Below are 21181 nucleotides of genomic sequence, written 5' to 3'. Positions count from 1 at the left end.
GATGGCTGACCATGAAAACAAAAGAGACCTTTAAATGAACTATTGTTTTCTTTGTAGGATAATTACTTGCCTTGATCTTTTTCTCTTGCTTGCTTCACAGGTGCTGTGTTTTCTGCAGTCAAACTACAACACTCTGGATTGCTTCTAATTTCCATCATAATCTGTAGGTCTGTGTAAAGAAGCAATTAAAACAAAGTTTATAATTTTTATAAGCATGATATATACTGCTTAAAATATTTTAGGTGTGTAAATAAACAGGAAATACTATACATACTAAATGAGTGTTTAAACTAGAACTTTTGTTTATTTAGAATGATTGAATATTATAATTTTGTGTCGCTATGTCACTGTGTCACAAGTTGGGTATATGTGGCCCTAGTACCAGAATCGTATATTAAATAAATTACAGTGGCTCTCAAAAGTATTTACTCCCCTTGGACTTTTCCACATTTCATTGTGTTACAACATGAAATCAGAATGGATTTAATCAGGTGTTTTTGCCACTGATCAACACAGTGATATTAATGTAAATTGTTCTAAATTAATTACAAATACAAAACAGAAAATAATTGGATGCATAAGTAATCACCCCCTTTGCTGTAACACACCTGATTGAGCAGTGGTGAAACCAATTGTCTTTAGAAGCCACATTATTAGTTGAATGGAGTGCAATTAAAGGTATGTCACATTATTTCAGGTTAAATATACCCATCTCTGGGAGATCCCACAGTGGGTTAGTACAATTCCTAACAAAAACAACATCATGAAGACGAAGGAACAGTCAAAGCAAATCCGGAATAAGGTTCTTCAAAAGCACCAATCATGGGTGGGATATAAGAACATTTCCAAGGCACTGAATATCCCCTGGAGCACAGTAAAGTCCATTATTAAGAAATGCAGAGAATATAGCACAACTGTGAATCTGCCTGGATCAGGCCGTCCTCAAAAATTGAGTATCTGGGTGAGAAGGACACTAGTCATCAAGGCCACCAAGAGGCCAATGGCAACTCTAAAGGAGTTAGTCTTCCATGGCTGAGCTGAGACACTGTGCAGACTGCAACAATAGCCCGGGTGCTTCACAGAAGTGGCCTTTATAGGAGAGAAAAAAACTCACATCAGAGTTTGCCAAAAGGCATGTGGGAGACTCTGAGACCAAACGGAGGAAGATTATATGGTCTGATGAGACCAAAATAGAGCTTTTTGGCCTCAATGCTAAGTGCTATGTTTGGTGCAAGCCTAACACCGCACATCATCCTGAGAAGTCGTCAAGAGACCTGGGACTTGGGAGAAGTTTAATCTTCTAGCAGGACAATGACCCCAAACATACAGCCAAAGCCACACTGGAGTGGCTTAAAAACAAAAAGGTCAATGTCCTGGAGTGGCCCAGTCAAAATCCAGACATCAATCAAATTGAGAATATGTGGAAAGAGTTGAAAATTGCTGTTCACCAAAGGTCCCCATCCAACTTGATGGAGTTTAAGCAATTTTGCACAGAAGAATGGGCAACAATTGCTGTGTCCAGATGTGCACAGCTGGTATAGACTTATCCACATAGACTCATGGCTGTAATTGCTGCTAAAGGTGCCTCTATCAAATATTGACTGAAGGGCGTGATTACTTATGCATCAATTATTATCTGTTTCGTATTTGTAATTAATTTAGAACCATTTGCAGATTATATTTTTCACTTTGACATTATGGATATTTTCTGTGTTGATCAGTGGCAAAAACTCCTGATTTAAATCCATTCTGATTTCATGAAAAGTCCAAGGGGGGTGAATACTTTTGAGAGACACTAACTCGACTTAAACACTTAAACATAAACTACAGGCTGGGTGAATAGGGAAACCACTTAAATGTTATTGATTTACCTTGCAAACTCATCAGTTTCAGTGATCTATTATTGTCTGTATAATTTCTGTATTTTCACAACATTATTTCTAATGTTATTCATATATATATTTATATAATATTCTCCCCTCAAAACAAAAATGTACTAATGACACACCTTCTAAACATAGTTGTACAGTACCTAAGAAAACGATAGGTTGTGAATGCAACCCCGGTTATCTGAAAAATGAAGCACTGCCCAAAGGGGAGGGGTTTCTGCGCACTGCCGTAGGAACCCAATTGAAACGTCACTCTATCAAAGCTGCCATTGGCCCCTGCGCTCGTCACTCAGAACAGGTCCCTTCCACTTCCTGTTCTATAAAACATGACGTCAGCGCAGGTTCGTCCTCTTTTGCTGGGAGTTGGACTCCCGTGTGACCTTGCAACCCTTGGGCAGTGCTTCCTTTTTCAGATAACCGGGGTTGCATTCGCAACCTATCGTTATCTTTCAAGTCAGAAGCACTGCCCAAGGGGGAGGGGTTACTGTATAATAAAACCGTCACAAGGGAGGATGCAGCGAGCTGATATGGGAGCCTGCCCCGATGTGTACCGCTAGGCAACACAACTCCAAACAGTAACCTCAGGGGCCCCATAGGGCCGCACCTGAGCCGCCCAAGAGCGAGGACCGTAGTCACGCTCTTACCGGGAACTGTCTAGAATCAGCATATACAAGGTGGGGCAACAGAGGTCAACTCTTACGCCCTCCGCTTACAATAGCAAGGCCGGCTGCTCTACTAGTGCAACCAAAACTTTTCATTCGCTTCCCACAGAATCACAGAAGTGGTGACCTATTAGCATATCTAGGGACAGGCCACACCAGCTTGACCAAATACAGGGCCAGCAGGCTCTAAGTGTTCCTGAGGCGAGCCACTTGGGCTCCTGCCTCATAAGCCCTCCGGAGCAGCGTCTCTGTCACGCGACACTGCCTGTTGGAGCAGGCCAGATCACGTGGCTCCACAGACAACAGAGGCAGGGAGACGAGGTTGGCTTTGGTGGAATTCACCTGAGGAAATTCCACCAAGCCCGCTTCCACCGCACCCTGGGTCCTGGAATAAGCCTCCCCTCTCTTGGCTAGGGTGGGGGCTGTTGCTGGATGGTCCCAGGTGGCCTCAGTTCCTCAAGAAGGTCAGGCAGCAGCGGGAGGGCCCATGTGGGCCGCTGCAAACGCTGACCCCTCTCGAACCTGGAGCGTGGTGGGGCAGGATCAGAGGGTCAAGGGAGCTGGAGAGACTCCACAGCCCTCTGGATCACTGCCCAGAACTCCCGGTCCTGTCCCGTAGGAGCAGGAGGGGTGTCTACGCTCAACGGAGGAGGAGGGATGGGAGAAACCAGCTCCTCCACCTTGAGCTCCCCCTCCAGCTCTGAGTCCTCGTGAGGACCCAGAGACAGGCGGTCCTCCTCCCAGGTGGCCCGTCCACTGCCCTCGTCCTGAGATGGGGCAGACAGACTCCCCTCAGACTCCAGTGGGGCGGTGTGAGCTGGCGGTGGAGCGTCATGGTGTGGCAGGGGCAGCACCTGTTGTGCTGCCTGCGCGGCCGAAGGGATCACAGATTTGGTCCATCCTGCTGTTTAAGGCAAGGATGGCCTCATTACGCTCCCTGTCCGTGGAGCCTGACCTCTGTTGCCGATGGAGGGAGGAGGCAAGCGATGACCCAGAAGAGGGGGAGGGAGCCCGTCGGCCTCATTCCGCTGCTCTTCCCTGTCGGTCACGTGCACACGCGGGGGCACGCATGGCCGTAGTGGCGCTCACCGCGGGCACGGCAGGCAAGGTGCGTTGGCTGCAAGCGGCAAAGTGATGGGGGCGAGAGGAGCTCATCGTCGAGCGCGCACGCACGTATACAGGGAAACGTGCAGCGGAGGCACCAGTCAGTGTTTGCACCGGGGGCATACAACAGCTGAAAAGCCTTCGTGACAAGTGGAGCACCTAGTGGGCCCGCCACTGTAAGTGTGTCTCCACTCAGCAACATTTATGTACACGGGGGCACTTCGACATCAACCACACGCAACCTTGCTGTTGCCGGACTGAACGCTTTGTATGCTGAGCACCAGGTGCTGGATACAAGCGCTGCATAGGCCCGTAGGCTTAACCACACCGTGTGTGCTGGGGTTTCTGGGGATACTGGGTGACGCGGAGTCCAGGGTCCAAGGGGGCAGAGGGTAGTAGACCACCAGCCGTAGCGGGATCTAAAACCAAGGCCTACATGCACAGACGGGGAGGGCTAGCAGAGCTCGTTCTCAGCGAACTGAGAGAGCGAGATCTCCTACAGCCGCAGCCATGGGCTGTAGTGCGGGCTCAAGCTGGTGGAGGAACACCTCACGTGGGCGAGATCTCTTACGACACACCGAGGTTCAGGCCGGGCAGCCGGGCCTTGGATTTTACTGCTGCTGCTAGCGCTCCTGCTGTGGAGGAAAAAAGCCCTGTGGACAAAAAAACAACACAGCAAGCAGTCAGAATATATAAGGCACTATATAATACAACTTCTTTTTAAAATGTGCTATTTGTAGCCAAAAACTGAAACTGAAGCGCACCGGAGCCCCAGAGCATGGACGGAACAGAGTGGGAGAGTGTGAAGGGACGTGTTTGTTTGACGTGCTTAGGGGCCAATGGCAGCTTTGATAGAGTGATGTTCCAAATGGGTTCCTATGGAGGTGTACAGAAACCCCTCCCCCTTGGGCAGTGCTTCCGACTTGAAAGATAACTAAATATTTTACATTGCTTCAAACACAATACAACATTAGTAATAAACCAAATAGACAAAATAATTCATAATCCCATATATTATAAAGCTTTATAAAAAAAATGTAGTGAGAAAATTCATTTATATTGAATGGATGATTATTCCTAATAAAATTGGTGGAAAGTTGTTTGAATATTTTCCTTACCTTTCTGTTTTTGTTTTTGAAGTTTATTGATTATTTTGATCATGCAAACAATAGTGATAATGGCGACAAGAGTCCACATGAGGCGTAATAAGACAAGAAGACCTGTTTCCACAAACGAGACAGATGACAAAATCTGTATCTGATGCATTTGTGATATAATGCTGGTGCATGAGAATTATGCAGATCACAAGCTTCTGAAACATATTTTTTAATGTATTATTGTAATCATTATAACAATTTCATTTAAATGATGAAGTACAATATATGCATTACTCTGATATAATTATATATAGTGTGATTTCTATGATTGTGATGATTATTATGATGGTGATGAATATTATTATAATCGTTATTATTATTGTTATTACTATTATTATTATTATGATTATTATACTTTTATTTTGCAGTTACTTAACTGTAATGTTTTCTGAATCCTCAGGGCAGTCTATAGTGCATGGCTATAGTGCATTAACTAAACCAGAGAGGGGAAAATACATATTTTTGGTAATACTCATGTGTATTCCTTTGGCTTATGAAACCGTATATTTGTATGTGTGTAGAATGCTGTAAATAAACTGTGCCAGCAATCCTAACATAACACTTCAAATGTGTTTATGGTTATATACATTTCCACACTGGAAAAAATATGTGATATATTAATTTGTATTACAAAAATATTTTTCCACCAATATTATTGATAAGGATGGTCACATAATGGACTAGAAGATCTGTAAAGATTTCTGTGCTACATCATTTTACACCAGTGTGAATTGCATTGCCCCCAACAGTGGTTTGATAGAGAACCATGCCATATACAGATTTTATATTGTCCCACCCTGTCTCCCTTTTTATTTGGAAGGACACTTAACTTTCTTATTCTTATTTTGTTCTGAATCTTCAGGGCAGTCTGTAGTACATTGCAATGCACTAGCTAAAGCAATACAGAGACGGGAGGCAGAATGTAAATACCTGGGTGCATTTCTATGGCTTTTGAAATATGACCTCATAAAAGAGGTTGAAAACAAGATGGGACCATTTAGCCTGTCTTGCTAATCTGGTTTATATCAGAATCTCATTATTATGTCTTTATGCAGCTGCTGTTGAGGACAGACTGACTAAAAATATAACGAGTGAAATTCAGAATATTGTGGAATAGGACCTTTCTTCTATTTACCTGGGTCTGCAGCAAGATATGCAGGACAGAATATTATGATGAGTAACAAGTAAGAAAAAACACTTGAAACTAGTTTTCTCACACAGTAAATAAAACAAACACAAATGAAAACACTGACACTTACTCTTACAAAAAGGTTTCAGAGGTTTGCTTATCTCTGTGCTGACATTGTTCTCCACAGTGCAGACAAACTCCCCAGAGACATTTTGTCCCAAAGAAAGGACAGCCTTTCCAGCAAAGAATTATCCTACCTCAGTTCACTTTTATATTGCAGATGAAAATGTTACATAATGTAATGAAAACACACTAACCTTTCTTAGTCACCTTTTCTTTGGATTCCACATTGCAGTCAGTGCATGGATTTGAACTTGCTAAAGCAATTCGGAGGCAGAAGACAGAATAGTATTTTCAGCAAACCAGAATTTTGACTTCGATACCAATACCGGGGTTAGTATCACAATACTCGATACCAAAACGATACTGGATAATGGCAATGATACTAAATACCGAAATGATACCACTTAAAAAAAAAAAAAACTTATTACCCAAAGTCACAGAATAATCCAGAATAAGTCACAGTGCTGATAACTGTGTAGAAGATACAAACATAACTGATTCATGCAGCATTGTTTTTTGTTTGTTTTAAACAATAAAAGAATTGAATACGAAACACAACCTTCAACACATGCGCTATTTGTGAGCAGAAATGTAATACTTTTTAAATTCCCTGCTAAGGAATTCCACACGCTGAAGTATTACTGAAAACTGTCACTCCTTCCGCCCCTTCACAATCCAAATAACATTTTGTAAATACTTTGAGTGGACAGATTCTTTTGTTTTGTTGGGTTTAAATGAAGATCTTGTTTCAGAAGTTAATTTTTGTGATTGTTTTTTTGTTTCATGCTTTTGTTTTGATTTGTACAAGTGTTGAATTACACTCCACCCCTGCGAAGGAATCGCTTTTTCTCTTGCGTGTTGTTGTTTTAGTTGTTTATTATTTACTGAATAAATAGTCTGAAAAAGCTTTTTGTATCAATCTATCTTTCTAGTAATTTTATTGTCATCAATAAATATTTATTTTGTCTATTTGTTACAGTGATCATTTAAATACATAGAAGCACAGCTATTATTATATTCTAATCTACAACACTATACACGAAATGTCTGCAATATTGTTAAAACTACACAGAGAAAAGTTAAGCGACCGAACAACAACTAGTCCTGAACTAGACCGACTTGATTCTCTTCATTATGATGACGTGAGAGACATTTGACAGATATTGAACGTCACAGAATTTCTTGTATCAAACTTTTTTTAATCAAAAAAGTATCACATTTTTGGTATACTGTGCAACACAAAGGCAGAATGCATGTACCTTTGTATATTTCTTTATCTTTTGAAATATAGCAACACAAATTATTCTTGAAAATCTTAATTAGAAAACTGAACTTGAGGAATTATATGAATTAGAAGCACATGAGCTCACAAGAAAGATTGCAAATTACGAGATCATTTAGTCTATCTTACCACATTGGTTGCTAATGTTTTCTGAAGTTTCTTAAAGGACCTAATAACAAAAATAGATGGAAGATAAAGCTGAGAAAAAATTAAATGATGGGTAAGTAGGAAAGAAAAAGAAGACATTAATTATCCCTGTATCCAGTTCTTCATGAACTCACATTGACACAAGAAAAACTGAGCAGACACATAAAAACACTGACACTTACAGTTACAAGAAGGTTTCAGAGGTTTGCCCATCACCCTGCTGACATTGTTCTCCACAGTGCAGACAAACACCCCAGAGACATTTTGTCCCACAGGGAGGATAGCTTTCCATCCAGCAATGAATCCAAGGCTGCTGGACTGACTTCCATTGAATATAATCCATTTGAAAGACACATTGTCTCCTCTGTCCACTGTACAGTTTAGTTCTACAATCCCATCACTTGAACAGGAGAATTGCACATTGGGCTCAGAGACTGGATCTGAAAGTGAATTTACTAAATACTTCAAAACATAATTCCCACACTGGTTTGCATACGATCTAGATGATTGAGCTGAAATGATGCTGGAACAATTTTGAGGTCACATTATCTTAAAAAGATTCTAACAGTACTTATATTGTTATCCTGTTCTTTGATATGTTCTTCTGCTTCTATTGTGGCTCTCTGTGTAGGGGAGGTGAAAGTATATACTGTTTTTTTGTATGTAAAATGCATCTCAAATAACTGTCAGACTGTCTTTTTATGTATTTATTTATTTGAATGTTTTCATAACTTATCTTTAAATAAATAAATGACCTACAGATTTTGTGAAGGTTTTTCCATTACATTTTGACCTGTTTAAGAAGAACCTACCTTGTAATTCAAGCCAGATGCTCCCTGTGATCACACATTTTCCATCTTTAAAAACCTCTAGTTTATAAGATCCACTGTCATTTCTCATGGGCTTCTTCAACATCAGCGTCCCATTTGGGAACAGAGCTGCTCTCTTCTCATACTGTCCATGCAATGTAATGGTGCTATTTTTTAACTTTGCAACTCTAGTGTCTTTAAAGCTCCAGGACACATCTCTACTAGTCACTGGGACGCCCGGCAGGGAAAGACACACTGACTCTGTGTGACTGGATACAATCACAGACTCATTTGTAGTTACTGTAAACAAATAAAAATACAATGAATGAGGTTCCCTCTACTCACCAAGATCTTTTTCCTTTTAACACATAAAGAGTGTGTAAATCAGTTGAAGTTACGAGGCACATTGTCCTTCAGTGCAGTTTGTTTTCACGCTGGTCATTAATAACCGGTCAGATGACTATAGAGAAAGGTGATTCATTTTGTGTGTATGTCTGAGGTTAATATCAGAGAGAATACCTACATTTTGTCCATATTGAAAGAGAAATGCACCAAAGAAGAGAAAACTGAGTTACAGAGGCTCCTGTTGCAAGGAGTTCAGTTCCCAATCTACTGTGTTTAATTTGATTCAGAATCAGATACATTTTCTATCCTTTTATTTCACTAAGAATGCTATTTCAAGTGTTTTGTGATCTTCAGAAAGAGAGCAATTCAAGTGGAATTCAAACTACATACGTATTCTCATTTATGCACAGCCATTTTGAATCAAAGACATTATACATCTGTTCACACTAGAGATCTCTGAGGATCCACATTCACTTTCTGATATTTAAAGAAACAATATTGATAAATTAACCTGTCATTTTGTGATTCAATATTTTAATTATTCAGATCCCCAAATTCAGTTTTTCATGCCTTAGCTGTGGTTGATAATAATTCCAGTGGCAAATTAATAGTTTCATTAAGCATTGTTTCATTCATTTTAAAGTAAAATGTATTATGTGTATATACATATGTCATCAATATATATATATTAAATTAACAATTAATGTTATGATCAGCGAAAAATAATAAAAACTTACAGTGTGCAGTCTGCAGAAACATGATCAATACGAGCAAGCTGTGAAGACACGCACTACAGAGAGCCATTTCTATATCCGGGCCAGACCAATAACCACTGCTCTTAAAAGAGAAGCCTGAGACTGACTAGTTTAACTTACACTTGCCTTTATGTTCACCATGACCTGAGCTTTTCACACACGACATCTTCTAGACCCTCTAGACCATCTTAAAGACAGATCATTATCACTTGTCACTTCTGCAAAATAAGTCACAATTATAGACTCCTTTGGCAGAGTTACTTTTTATAATGTATGAACTTCCAGAAATTAAATGTTGCAAATTGTTGTGGGTTTGCTTTAATTTCATTCAACTTAATTCTCTATAAGAAGTAGTTTACACTGTACTTCCTTTCCTGTCTTTTTTCCTGACTGCATAGCGACACAGGTGCGCACTGTGGGATACGCCATTGTGGTTCTTACTCACTATTGCAGGAACATAACCTCTGAAAGACTTCCCAAGCTGTAAAACAGAACCACACGAACTGCATAAATGAAAACACACACACACATGCACACGCATACACAAACACATGCACACGCATACACACACACACACACACACACACACACATTATTTTCATGATAGATATTTTACGATAGATGCAAGGCTGATTTGATTTAATGAAGAGATCACAGGCCAGCAGAACAATCTTTAATGTCATACTGTTCATTGCAATTAATGATTCCCACTATATTTAATTACACAAAGCAAAAGACAAGTCTCCCCACAAATTACAAGTTCATTAAATAACTGAAATGATTGTTTAGTTTTGCTAAACAAATGATGCACATATACTAACTGAGCAAGTTTAATTAAGATGAGCACAAATCACATGGCACAATAGGAAACAGGAAAAAGTGCCAAATTACATCATTCAAATGCAGACTATATAAACACAATTTGTAACAATTGTGCTTCCCTTTTGGTTTTCATTACATTCTTAGACCACAAGAGGGAAGCTGTGATCCATAACTTAACATCCCAGAAAACATTGTTATGTCTTTATGAATATTAAACAGCCAGCTTCAACACCATGGGTGGGTAGTTTGATCCATAACCGTGTTTTCTCCAGAGCGACTCAGCTGGTAATGGTGTGCAGAGGGCTCTGTAGTTCAGACATCACTGCCTTGGATCTAGACATGATGAAATACTTCATTTTTGTTACATACTTCATCTTACCCACTGCAGAGCATAAATTCCTCATTTCATGGGTTCTCCGTCTCTGGACAAGGAATCTTGTCTCCTCCTGAAAATCATCACACACAATTTCCTAAGATTTCTTACATCATTCTTAACAGACTACTATTGATTAATTTACCATCTGATTTATTCTTATTAACAGTTTTAACACAGTCTTCAGGTCGTCCATAACGAGGTAGAGACCATCACAACAAATACCTCATCATGGTGATGCTATCAGGTTCTGTTAGAGAGATTTTTTCTCAATACCATGTATATTTTGGGGTGTCAGACTGTAAATTGCCTTAGGGCTGGATTAAATCAAAACTTTGACCCACCTGCTAATAGCAAACTAGAAACCTGTGCATCATAGCGGTTACAATGATGATTACAAGAAAATGGCATCAAATGAAGCCACAACAGAGAACAGTTCTTTCGTTTTCTATTAGTTGGTGGGTCAAAGTTTTGATTTAATACCAGCATTAAATTACCATAGCTGGAAATGATCATTTTACAAAGTTACCCTTATCAAGGTGGATTAAAGCAACACATTCTGTATAACAGTATTTATTGGGGTCTTGGTAACTAATTTGAAGACTGGAGCTCTCCCAGGTTTGACCAAACATCCAAGATGGCTGACCATGAAAACAAAAGAGACCTTTAAATGAACCATTCTTTCTTGGTAGGATAATTACTTGCCTTGATCTTTTTCTCTTGCTTGCTTCACAGGTGCTGTGTCTTCTGCAGTCAAACTACAACACTCTGGATTGCTTCTAATTTCCATCATAATCTGTAGGTCTGTGTAAAGAAGCAATCAAAGCAAAGTTTATACTTTTTATAGGCATGATACACTCACCTAAGGATTATTAGGAACACCATACTAATACTGGCCCATATTGATAGGATAGCATCTTGCAGTTGATGGAGATTGGTGGGATGCACATCCAGGGCACGAAGCTCCCGTTCCACCACATCCCAAAGATGCTCTATTGGGTTGAGATCTGGTGACTGTGGGGGCCAGTTTAGTACAGTGAACTCATTGTCATGTTCAAGAAACCAATTTGAAATGATTCGACCTTTGTGACATGGTGCATTATCCTGCTGGAAGTAGCCATCAGAGGATGGGTACATGGTGGTCATAAAGGGATGGACATGGTCAGAAATAATGCTCAGGTAGGCCGTGGCATTTAAACGATGCCCAATTGGCACTAAGGGGCCTAAAGTGTGCCAAGAAAACATCCCCCACACCATTACACCACCACCACCAGCCTGCACAGTGGTAACAAGGCATGATGGATCCATGTTCTCATTCTGTTTACGCCAAATTCTGACTCTACCATCTGAATGTCTCAACAGAAATCGAGACTCATCAGACCAGGCAACATTTTTCCAGTCTTCAACTGTCCAATTTTGGTGAGCTTGTGCAAATTGTAGCCTCTTTTTCCTATTTGTAGTGGAGATGAGTGGTACCCGGTGGGGTCTTCTGCTGTTGTAGCCCATCCGCCTCAAGGTTGTACGTGTTGTGGCTTCACAAATGCTTTGCTGCATACCTCGTTTGTAACGAGTGGTTATTTCAATCAAAGTTGCTCTTCCATCAGCTTGAATCAGTCGGCCCATTCTCCTCTGACCTCTAGCATCAACAAGGCATTTTCACCCACAGGACTGCCGCATACTGGATGTTTGACCCTTTTCACACCATTCTTTGTAAACCCTAGAAATGGTTGTGCGTGAAAATCCCAGTAACTGAGCAGATTGTGAAATACTCAGACCGGCCCGTCTGGCACCAACAACCATGCCACGCTCAAAATTGCTTAAATCACCTTTCTTTCCCATTCAGACATTCAGTTTGGAGTTCAGGAGATTGTCTTGACCAGGACCACACCCCTAAATGCATTGAAGCAACTGCCATGTGATTGGTTGGTTAGATAATTGCATTAATGAGAAATTGAACAGGTGTTCCTAATAATCCTTTAGGTGAGTGTATATACAGCTTAAAATATTTAAGATCCATTTATTTAGGTGTTTAAATAAACAGGAAATGCTATACATGCTGATGAGTGTTTAATGGCAGTTTGTGAAGTTGGGTATATGTGACCCTACTACCAGAATCATATATTAAATACATTAACTGGACTTAAACAGATATAGGAGAAACTACAGCCTGGGGGAATTGGAAAACAACAGAAATGTTATTGATTTACCTTGTGAACTCATCAGTATCAGTGATCTATTATTGTCTTTTTAATTTCTATATTTTAGCAACATTATTTCTTATGTTATTCATATATATATATATATATATATATATATATATATATATATATATATATATATACTCAGAACTAAAATGTACTAATGCCACAGCTTCTATACATAGTTGTACAGAACCTAAGAAAACTAAATCTTTTACATTGCTTCAAACACAAAACATAATTATCAGTAAAATAAATAGCCCAAATATTTCATATATTATAAACATATTAAAAATATTAGTAAGAAAATAATTTAAAATAAATTAATGATTGTTCCTAAGAAAAGTGGTGGAATATTTGTCTTACCTTCATGTTTTTGTTTGTGACGTTTATTGATTATTTTGAACATGCAAACAAAAGTGATAATGGCGACAAGAGTCCACATGAGGCGTAAAAAGACAAGAAGACCTGTTTCCACAAACGAGACAGATGACAAAATTTTAATGTGATCAATTCATAATTAAAATGCTGGTGCATAAGACGTATGCAGATCACAAGCACACATTATTCTAATGCATCATCATAATCATTATTACAATGTAATGTAAATTATCAATTAACATATATATATTATTCTGATATTATATAGAGTGTGGTTTCTATATTATTATGATGATTATGTTATATTATTATCATCAAATTATTATTTTTATGATTATCATCATCATCGCCATTTTTTAATTTTGCAGTTGAACACTTAACTGTAATGGAAGGACACTTACCTTTTTTATTGTTGTTTTCTAAATCCTCAGGGCAGTCTGTAGAGCATGGCACTGCATTAACTAAACCAGAGGGGAAAATACATATTTTTGGTAATACCCATGTGTATTCCTACGGCTTATGAAATCATATATTTTTATGTATGTAGAGTGCTGTAAATAAAATCCTAAAATAATATTTCAAATGTTTAGCATGGTGTAACATTACATTTATTGGCTGCATTCTGATTGGAAAAAATGAATATATACAGGCCATCGTGATTATGGTTATACACATTAATATGTTTACCACACTGGAAAAATATACACTACCGTTCAAAAGTTTGGGGTCACTTAGAAATGTCCTTGTTTCCCATACATGAAATGAGTTTGAATATTAAATATAGCAAAATTAATAGGAAATATAGTCAATGACAAGGTTAGAAATAATAACTTTTAATAGATTATTAAATTGTGTCCTTCAAACTTTCCTCCATTTGCAGCAAATTACAGCCTTGCAGACCTTTGGCATTCTAGTTGTCAATTTGTTGAGGAAATCAGAAGAGATTTCACCCCATGCTTCCTGAAGCACCTCCCACAAGTTGGATTGGCTTGATGGGCACTTCTTACGTACCATACGGTCAAGCTGCTCCCACAACAACTCAAAAGGGTTGAGATCCGGTGACTGTGCTGGCCACTCCATTATAGACAGAATATCAGCTGACTGCTTCTTCCCTAAATATGTCTTGCATAGTTTGGAGTTGTGCTTTGGGTCATTGTCCTGTTCCAATCAAGTGTGACATTAGTTTATTATTGAAAAATATAAATATCTATGAAAAGGTATCATAAAAGAAATTAGAAACACCGTATACATTATTTTACTTTATAGCAGGGAGAAATTGCTATGTGTTATGTTGTTCCCCCAAGAACATATTATTTCAGTTGCATGTTGTAAAGCCGGACAGGTTAGAGTGACGCACGTCTTTGTGTGGTGGATTGAGAGGAATAGTGGCGCTACACTGTTGTACTTGGCATTGTACTTGTAACTGCAACTCGGCTTATAAGAAACATAAACAAAAGTGCCAGGAACAATAAATTGTGTCAAGGAGTCCTGATGTAAGCTGAACCCCAAACAACACGTCTACCTCCGAAGAGACTCGTTTCATGGTTTACACAAGCGCCATTCACAGGGTATGGCATAGCATTGCAAAATGGAGTAATAGCCTTCCTTCGTCAAGATTCCTTTTACCCTGTACAAATCTCAAACTTTACCACCACCAAAGCACCCCCAGACCATCACATTGCCTCCACCATGCTTGACAGATGGTGTCAAGTACTCCTCCAGCATCTTTTCATTTGGTCTAGGTCTCACGAATGTTCGTCTTTGTGATCCGAACACCTCAAACTCAGATTTGTCAGTCCATAACACTTTTTTCCAATCTTCCTCTGTCCAGTGTTTGTGTTCTTTTGCCCATCTTAATCTTTTCTTTTTATTGGCCAGTCTGAGATATGGCTTTTTCTTTGCCACTCTGCCTAGAAGGCCAGCATGCCAGAGTCGCCTCTTCAGTGTTGACGTTGAGACTGGTGTTTTGAGGGTACTATGAAACTGCCATATGAGGACCTGTGAGGCGTCTGTTTCTCAAACTAGACACTCTAATGTATTTGTCCTCTTGCTCAGTTGTGCACCAGGGCCTCCCACTCTTCTTTCTATTATGTTAGAGCCAGTTTGTGAAGGGAGTAGTACACAGCGTTGTACGAGATCTTCAGTTTCTTGGCAATTTCTCGCATGGAATAGCCTTCATTTCTCAGAACAAGAATAGACTGATGAGTTTCAGAAGAAAGTTCTTTGTTTTTGGTCATTTTGAGCCTGTAATTGAACCCACAATTGCTGATTCTCCAGATACTAAACTAGTCTAAAGAAGGCCGGTTTTATTGCTTATTTAATCAACAGTTTGAAGCTGTGCTAACAAAATTGCTAAAGGGTTTTCTAATGATCAATTAGCCTTTTAAAATGATAAACTTGGATTAGCAGACACAACATTGGAACATGGGACTGATGGTTGCTGATAATGGGCCTCTGTACGCCTATGTAGATATTCCATTACAAATCAGCCGTTTCCAGCTACAATATTCATGTACAACATTAACAATGTCTACACTGTATTTCTGATAAATTTGATGTCATTTTAATGGACACAAAAACTGCTTTTCTTTTGAAAACAAATAATATTTCTAAGTGACCCCAAACTTTTGAACAGTAGTGTGTTTTCACAGTGCACAGAATATAGATATATTCATTTTCTTTCTTTCTTTCTTTCTTTCTTTCTTTCTTTCTGTAAAACAAAGATCCTTGCTGTATGAAGCTCATTTTTAATATGGTCACATGGGACAGAAGATCTGTACATAATTGTGTTATATAAGTCTTTGCTAAATAATTGTACACCTGATTGGATATAGTTACACCCAAAAGTGGTGTGATTGAGAACCATGTCATAAACAGATAGATATTTTATTGCCCCACCCTGTCTGCCTTTTTATTTTGCTGATGAACATGTAACTCATGTCAAGAAGGACACTTACCTATTTTTATCTTATTTTGTTGTGAATCTGCAGGGCAGTCTGTAGTGCATTGCGCTGCACTTGCTAAAGCAATACAGAGACAGGAGGCAGAATATAAATGTGTGCATTTCTATGGCTTTTGAAATATTACAACAAATAGAACACAGGAAAATTATATTAATAAGAAAAGCATAAGACAGGTTGAAAACACGATGGGGCCATTTAGTCTGTCTTGCTGCTCTGGTTGGTGTTACTAGTCAGTTTCAAAAAGAAACCCCTTATGTCCTTATGCACCTGCTGTTGAGGACAGACTTGCCTATCAAGTGAAATTCAGAATATTGTAGAATAGGACCTTTCTTCTATTTACCTGTGTATAAATCAAAATGTGTAGGACAAAATATTATGATGAGTAACAAGTAAGAAATAACACATTAAACTAGTTTTCTCACACAGTAAATATAACAAACACAAATTAAAACACTCACACTCACTTTTACAAAAAGGTTTCAGAGGTTTGCTTATCTCTGTGCTGACGTTGTTCTCCACAGTGCAGACAAACTCCCCAGAGATGTTTTGTCCCACAGAGAGGACAGCTTTCCATCCAGCAATGAATCCAAGTCTGCTGGACTGACTTCCATTGACTAATCTCCATTTGAAAGACACATTGTCTCCTCTGTCCACTGTACAGTTCAGTTCCACAATCCCATCAGTTTTACAGGAGAATTTCACATTGGGCTCAGAGACTGGATCTGAAAGTGTATGTACTAAATACTTCAAAATACAATTCCCACACTGGTTTGCATATGATCTAGCTGACTGAGTTGGAATGATGCTGGAACATTTGATGCATTTTTATCTCACATCATCTTAAAAAAATATTCTAACGGTATTTTTCTATTAAAGCCGCATATAGACCCCTGTGAGTGTCACTCAAACAGCCCCTTCGTGTTTCCTGTTTCCATATAACATGACACCCATGCAAGAAATCCTCTTTGCCATTTTTGCCCTTAGAGATACCTTGGTCTGTAAGCAAGAGCCTTTTTCTCTTTTATTTTGATTAATTAAAAAACACAAACTTGCGACTTCAGTTGGCTCCATATATATTTTATTGCACTCTTTGGTCCGCATACATACACTACCGGTCAAGCATTATAGAACACCTCAATATTTCCAGTTTTTCTTGAAACATCAAATAATATATACTGGATTAATCATATTCATAGAAATCTAATCGATTGATCTGAAACTGAGTGATCTTTGACCATCTGAATGAGACTTCTTCCCCCAGAGCAGACCCCCGTGTATTCCCCCGGGCACTGAATGACGGCGGGCAACACGTAAACTGTAAATCGCATGTGTTTGAGAATGAACTGGTAGCCAAGAGAATACGCTTTCAAATGATGTGCGCATTGTAGGAATATAGTGTAAAAAGAGCTGCGCATAGCACAGCCAAATAATGCTTAAGAGGGTGTAGTAACATGGTGAACCAACAAGCATGTGAACCAACAAGTGTGTTACTAAATGCCCTCCCCCTGATCTTAACTTTGGTCCTTATATACCCACCCTTCCCTTGATAGAATAAACCAAAAGGATAGGATATAGAGAGCTACAAAAAACATTTTAAGTGAATAATAAACAGTAATCTACACTTCCCTACAGTTAGAGATTACAATTAAATATATTAATACTGATCTAATGTATATAACATTAATTGTGTAACAGTTTATAGATTAAAATCTGGGTTTACTATAAACCCCTTTCCCCTCTAATGATGCTATAGTAAACTGGAACATTCATTAGCAGGGTGGAGACGCCGCGCTCTGGCTATAGACGACAACTATGGCTTCTCAACGGACTAGTAAGAAACGTGAAGCGTACAACCAAACACAAAACTAAAGGGATAGCTAAGCTAAGCTAAATTGGATCGCCACACACAGTAGTGATACAAAAGGGAAGACACATTGATCACTGGTGTAGATCACATTATTGATATAGGAAGGGAGAAAGAAAACAGAGGGTAAACAGTGTTGGAAATTAACATTTGTCTATGCTCTTAAATATGAATAAGGATTATGAATATGCTAGCAATAACAAACTGTTTACATGGTTCATGAATAAGAACACAGTACAATACGCACAGATTATTTCCATTCAGGTGATGACAGGAGCTCCCGTTCATCACACGCTCTCAGTCAATTGAGCAGGAGGCCGTTGCTCCTGTGGCATGTGGTGGAGAGCTGATTTCTCATTGCCCCGTTTTGTACATAGTTTGTTGGTAATGCAGTTTAACTGTTATTACTTTACTCTTAGCTGTTCTAGTTGCACAAGAAGTTGCTCCTGTGTTGTACAGTGAAAAGCATAGCGTTCTGTTGCCCCGCTATTTATATACACCGTTGTCACACAGTAAGAGCAATCCATGGTGACTGGTGTAACCCCTTCCCCGTTGGGCTGTACTTCCTTTCTTGGATAACTGTGGTTGCATTCGCAACCAATCTTTTTTATGTATTTGAAAGTTCAAGCATTTTCATAGCTTATCTTTAAATAAATACATGGCCTACAGATTTTATGAAGGTATTTCATTCATTTTTTACATGTTAAGAAGAACCTACCTTGTACATCAAGCCAGATGCTCCCTGCAATCACAGATTTTCCATCATCAAACGCTTCTAGTTTATAAGATCCACTGTCATTTCTCATGGGCTTCTTCAACATCAACGTCCCATTTGGGAACAGAGCTGCTCTCTTCTCATACTGTCCATAGAATGTAATGGCACCATTTTTTAACTTTACAACTCTGGTGTCTTTAAAGCTCCAGGACACATCTCTACTAGTATTAATCACTGGGACGCCCGGCAGGGAAAGACGCACAGACTCTGCGTGATTTCTGGTTACTATCACACTTTCTTTTGTAGTTACTGTAAATAAATAAAAATACAATGAATGAGGTTCCCTCTAGTCATGTTAATGGGGACAAATGTCTGAGGTTATTATCAGAGATAATAACTACATTATGGCCATTTAGAAACTGAAATGCTTTGAAGAAGAGAAAACTGAGTTACAGAGGCTGCTGTTGCAAGGAGTTCAGTTCCCAATCAACTGTGATTTGATTCAGACTGAGATACATTTTCTATGCTTTTATTTCAGTAGCAATACTATTTCAATGTGAAGCGTTTTGTGATCTTCGCCCAGAAAGTGGAATTCAAACTAAATATTTACTCTCAATTATGCACAGTTATTTTAAATCAAACAGATTATACTTCTGTTCGCACTTGAACTCTCTGAGGAACCAAATTCACCTTTTATTTAACGAAGCACAGATGACAAATGAAATTGGTATTTTATGATTTAATCTTAATTATTGCTTTTGTTTTTGATGTTTATTGATTATTTTGATTGTGCAAACAAAAATAATAATGGCGACAAGAGTCCACATGAGTTGTAATAATACAAGAAGACCTGTTTCCATAAACCAGACAGATGATAAAATGTTAATCTGATGCATTCGTAATTAAAATGCTAGTGCATAAGACATATGCAGATCACAAGCACACCATCTAAACATTTTTCCTAATGCATCACTATAATCATTATTATAATTAACATGTAATTATTATGAAAAATACATGTATTATTCTGTGTAGGGGAGGTGAAAGTATATTCTGTTTTTCAATACCTAAATGTATCCCCGCGATTCGCCAAATTAATGGGGGGTGCTGACAGTGTTTTGTCCATGGTGCTAGCGGGGGGGCGGGGGGGTTGCGGATGGTGTTTCTCACGTCTATCATTTTAGGAACTGAAGTTAGGGGGCCAGCAGGGGGGAAAGCACTACAGTAAGGGGGGCAGCTGCCCCCCCTTGCCCCCCTGTAGATCCACCCCTGCTCCAGAGGTCATCATCTCCAGAATACTAAGCCTGTCTTTCACTTTCCCCAGCTCCAAGAGCAATTATCCAATTAACATTCCTCATCACCATGTGCACGTTCATCATCTACTCTCTGCTCCCATTTGACAATCCCTACACATCCCTGTCCCCTGCTTCCCTCTGCTCTGTATTTAACCCCCGTTTCTTACATTCAATGCTAAGTCTTGTTAGTTTCTGCACTGCATCTCTAAGCATATTCCTGGATGTTGATCTCATGTTTACTGACCCTCAGTTGCCTTCCTGTGTTCTGCTTCCTGGATTTCCCTTTACTGTCTTGAACGCTCAATCGACTGACCTTCTGCTTTGTGACCCCGACCACGTCTCTTACCTTGCCTTGCCTTTATTGCACCGTTTGCCAGTTCCCGACCTAAACCTGTTCCGACCAAGTCTCTTCCTGCACCTGATCTCTATACAACACTGACTCTCTGTGGAGTCAAGTGTGACACTTACCTTTTTCATTGTTAGTTTCTGAATCCTCGGGGCAGTCTGTAGTGCATTGCACTGCACTTGCTAAAGCAATACAGAGATGGGAGGCAGAATGTAAATACCCTTTTGCATTTCTATGGCTTTTGAAATATTATAACAAATATTTGTTCCTGCAAAGCTTAACGAGAAAAGAGACCATAGGACATTATTAATATTAATAAGAAAAACATTAGAGAGGTTGAAAACAAGATGGGGGCATTTAGTCTGTCTTGCTGCTCTGGTTGCTAGTAGTCTGTTTATCCCAGAATCTCATAAAACTATAATGCTCATCAAGTGAAATTCAGAATATTGTGGGATAGGACCTTTCTTCTAATTACCTGGGAATCTAGCAAAAATCTGTAGAATACAATATTATAATGAGTAACAAGTGAAAAATAACACTTGAAACTAGTTTTCTCTGAAAGTAAATAAAACAAACACAAATAAAAACACATACTGTTACAAAAAGGTTTCAGAGGTTTGCTTATCTCTGTGCTGACGTTGTTCTCCACAGTGCAGACAAACTCCCCAGAGACATTTTGTCCCACAGAGAGGACAGCTTTCCATCCAGCAATGAATCCAAGGCTGCTGGACTGACTTCCATTGAATAAACTCCATTTGAAAGACACATTGTCTCCTCTGTCCACGGTACAGTTCAGTTCTACAATCCCATCACTTGTACAGG

General features: G+C 39.1%; 1 long non-coding RNA gene across 1 annotated transcript; it reads right to left on the bottom strand.

Annotated features, from left to right (window-relative positions):
- Nucleotides 1-7509: 7509 nt before the first annotated feature.
- LOC136762780 (uncharacterized) lies at nt 7510-9457 on the bottom strand. Its single transcript, XR_010820894.1, has 3 exons — nt 9385-9457; nt 8306-8602; nt 7510-7933 (listed from the first exon to the last, which is right to left on the bottom strand). It is a non-coding gene; the product is annotated as an uncharacterized LOC136762780 (long non-coding RNA).
- Nucleotides 9458-21181: the final 11724 nt, after the last annotated feature.

The sequence above is a fragment of the Amia ocellicauda genome, chromosome 11 (assembly GCF_036373705.1).
Source record: "Amia ocellicauda isolate fAmiCal2 chromosome 11, fAmiCal2.hap1, whole genome shotgun sequence".
Classification (NCBI taxonomy): domain Eukaryota; kingdom Metazoa; phylum Chordata; class Actinopteri; order Amiiformes; family Amiidae; genus Amia; species Amia ocellicauda.
This window is presented reverse-complemented; position numbering and strand designations above follow the sequence as displayed.